Source organism: Carassius gibelio, chromosome B3 (assembly GCF_023724105.1).
Source record: "Carassius gibelio isolate Cgi1373 ecotype wild population from Czech Republic chromosome B3, carGib1.2-hapl.c, whole genome shotgun sequence".
NCBI classification, from domain to species: Eukaryota; Metazoa; Chordata; class Actinopteri; order Cypriniformes; family Cyprinidae; genus Carassius; species Carassius gibelio.
In genome coordinates, this window is record NC_068398.1 from 49750334 (window position 1) to 49754418 (window position 4085).

The window sequence follows — 4085 nt, forward strand, 5'->3', positions numbered from 1 at the left end:
AAATAACATTATTTTAATTGAAAACTTCAAGTGCCATTGTTTAAAAAAATGCTTTATTGACTAATGTTTCATGGACCTCAGGTTGTTATGCTTATTTTTACAATAATTTAGCAGTCATTTATTATATTCTTTAATATAATATTACAACAACATCTGCTTATTTTGTGCATCAACCATCATTTCTACTTCAATACACTTGCGCAAAACATTTCTAGTTCAGTTTTCAATTTGATCAAGTCTTTACATGTTCTATTAAATTGATTAGAAAAGATTTATACCACCCTTTTTAAAGGTTTGAGCATTTTTATTTCAATTGATTTGTTTACATGGAACATATTATCCAGATTCACACAGCTCTAACTTAAGTTATTAAAACTGGTTATTCAAATAAGGTTATTAAATTTTTTGCAATCCTTAGTCCTGACATTAAATATTTTAATTTAAAAAAAATATGTTTACAGTGAAAATATGCAGAGACATATTGTGGCCTTGATTAAAATTTTTTTTATAAAATCGTTTCTGGAACCAGCATACCTCAAGTAAGCAAGGTTTGGGTCAACTGACTGAGAGAGTATATGTGACAGTAAGTGAACCTTGCTTTCTGGAAAACCCCTAGACCTTCTGTGAAGTTCACAAGAAAAAGTATTTAATGTGCCATTGAAGAAGATTCAATAAAGACAAAAACACTTGATGTGCCAATTCAACCAAAATTTTTATTAAAAGATTTATAAAACGCCTGTTGTGCCAAATCCCACCCTATAAATTTTGCACTAGCTCAAGTATAAATATTATTTTAACTTCATATTAAAATTATCGAATTATGAAAATAAAAAACAAATATCTTACTGTTGCAATAATAAAAAATTTAAAATCAAGTTTCTATAAGTTCCTTATAAAAGATTAAAGATTCCGTCTATTACTGCACAAGTGTTTATAAAGGGCATAAGCCCTGTGATTTCAGAAAACAACAACACCCCTTAGCAGTTCTGAAAGCACTGCTAATCACAGCATCACAGGGCTTACTGCTTTACCGTAAGTGATTAAGCCATAACATGATTTCACTTTTATTTGTTTAAATTTCTATGATTTAACAAAAATAAATATGAATTGAGTCGCAAACTGAGAGGGGCACAGGTTTTGACACAACACCCCCAGTTAGCAAGCCAGTGGCGACGGTGGCAAGGAAAAAACTCTTTGAGATAAAAAACCTTGAGAGGAACCAGACTCATCAGGGAGAACCCATCCTCCTCGGGCATGGCCTACACATTGTAAAAACATTCTTATTCAAGCTAATATATGAAAAAGTAAACTGAGACCAATTATTTAATATAATAAGATAATAAATTTTTTTTTATTAAAATTAATTAATCAATCATCTAATGATTAATGACTATCGGGTATAATGAAGGATCTCCCGCCATCTAGCCGCTGGATCTGACATGGCAAACAGGCTGGACATCCTGAGGTAGAGGAGGTAAAATAGATATGATCATGTTAGTGAATTGAATTGAATTTTTTCATTCTGCAAGACTTACAGAGAATTAACTTTCAGCTCAGATGTATGTCTTGCAAGAGACATTTCTGCTCTCTCACTTCTGAGAACCATCATACACTTTAAAATCTAAGCGTTCACATCAAAGCACATGCCTCTGAACAAACACACTGTATGATAAAATGCACTGAAACACTAGACCTTTCCAGTATTAGGCAAACTTTACCTCATTGCTTTAATGTGCTTCTTCCGTTGCTTCTTTGGTCTTCAGCATTGCCTTCAACTCCAAACACATCTGGTCCCGTCCTCTGGCAATGAAATTAATAAATGAATAACAGGATCACTGCATACACATTTACTAATAAACTAAAAAGTAATCACAATCATTATTAAGTAAACTAAAACTTACTGAAAGAAATTAGCACATAAGCTGGTATCCAGCTCATCATCATCAGTGGAGAAGCACACTTGATCTTCTAAGACATTCTGACTCGCCGGTTCCTGAAAAACATCAAAATCAAAATTAGATTAAAATGTTCCTTTAAATGTGGTTATCACATGCAGTAGCACAGTGACTGAAGTGACATCTTTTAACACTTACCTTTAGATGGTATATTGCACACTCATATCCAGTGTTGCACAGGACGGCTATGGTCTCCAAAATCTTCCTGCAACTTTACAGAAGAGCACATATCAATATTAGAATAGCAGAGGACTGCAAATAATATATCCAGTACACATTGTACAGATTTAACACAAAATCATTTGAAACAAATGTTACGTTCAAAATGTTAGGTCAAAATCAAATACATCACAACAGCGTCTTACTACTTCTCACTTAACCTTACTGTCTTTTATGACTTACTGCTGCTGTTGCTCTCACTGTCTGTGTCTTCCCTGGAGTTATCACACTAATCCTGACTGCATCCTGTATACTGCTGCCTTCACTTCCTGTCCTGCCTGGAGCTGCCACACTACTCCTTCGTCCTTCCTGCTGCTGTACTCTAGTTAACTCAGGGACACAACACCTTTACATTACCACAGACAACACAATAAAAGCACAACGTCACGGTCGTCGATGGAGGAGGTTAAATGGAACCTCAGTTCAATATGGCTTAAGGCCAAGACACCACTCATACAGAAGCCACTGGGGAACTAAGGCTGTTGTTGCCCCACTGTTGTCGTTAATGCTGATTCAGTGGCCCCAGTGACCTGGTATAGCGGGCAATTCACCTATGGAAAAAATATCGCAATACACAGTACACAGGATTGTGGTTACTGTGGTAGGTCTGTAACACGCCTGATTGATGGCAGAAGTCCGGATTTGAAACGTAGATGTTGTCAAGTAGTGTGTGCTTTTCCGTTGTTGCTGATGTAATCAGTTGCGTGTATCCTTGAGATTGAAACAACTCCAGAATAGGTTATTTTCCAGGGTGTAGGAGGTCCTTGTTGAAGTCTCCACAGAAGATGACGAGATCGTTGTGTGCAAGGTCCAGATAATCCAGCATACTGTTCAGGTTGGTCAAGAAATCTCCAATACTGTATTGTGGTGGCCTATACACAGCTACGACTGCTGCTTTTATTGGGGAATCTAATTTGGTTACAACAAACTCCAGATCAGTCACATTTTGTATATATTGCCTGGGCTTAGTTGGAATGTGCTCCTTGCAATACATTGCGACTCCACCTCCATTTTTCCTTCCAATTTCTTGATGTGTGGAGTAGGAGACATGCCTGTTGCGTGTGAACAATTTGTATCCTTCCAGTTGGAGATCTGAAGGAGACGATCCAGTCAGTTGTGTTTCTGTTAAACACAGAACATCGGCGAGTTTGTAGCTCATGATGGCATCTGATATCCTCCATGTGAGATGCCAATCCTTCCGTGTTGTGATGAATGATGGTGAGTGTCTGTTCCTGCCTATTTTCCTTTACGTGCTGCAGAAGTGGCATGATTTCTTCAACTCTTGCTCTTCTCATGCTTTGCAAAGAGGTCGTGATTTCAGGATCAGCATATTTCTTCTTGTCATCGAAATCTGTAATGTGTAATCCTTGTAGGAATGTTGTTCTGCTGAGGGCAACGTAGGCCATTCCCGGCTCAAAAATCTTCTTCAATGACACTACTGCAGAGTGCATTGTCATGCCTTTTTTTATTGGCTGTGCAGGCGTAAGCTAGTTTGATGGGAAATTGTCGACGAACGGCTCCTTTCCTCAGACTTTCTTCACATCTCTCAATGTAAACCAAGACGTTTTCTTCACCACGTACCTTTTTGCGATGTTTCTGACCAGAATTCGGGTTGTCGAGTTGAAGTCCTAGCATTTGTACTGTGGCAATTCCATCTTTTGTTTTGGTGACGATGTTTGCAATCGTGCCAAAACATCCATTGACAATTCCGTCTTCTACATCCAGATTCCTGGTTACCATAACACGAACTCCCACTGCAACTTGCATCGTGTCCAGCAAGTTGTCCTTTTTTCCGGTGACAGGTTTGTTTAATCTCTTCATCCTTCCTGTTCTTGGGTTTTTCCTGTAGTTTTCGGCATCAATTGTTATGATGTCAGTGAAAAGGGCCTGTACAATCTCGGTATTGTACTT

The 4085-nt window shown here is 37.7% G+C and overlaps 1 long non-coding RNA gene across 1 annotated transcript; it reads right to left on the minus strand.

Moving 5' to 3' along the window:
• Positions 1 to 1393: 1393 nt before the first annotated feature.
• LOC127952368 (uncharacterized) lies at positions 1394 to 2169 on the minus strand. The gene is made up of 4 exons (XR_008152929.1): positions 2094 to 2169; positions 1902 to 1993; positions 1719 to 1800; positions 1394 to 1460 (listed from the first exon to the last, which is right to left on the minus strand). It is a non-coding gene; the product is annotated as an uncharacterized LOC127952368 (long non-coding RNA).
• Positions 2170 to 4085: the final 1916 nt, after the last annotated feature.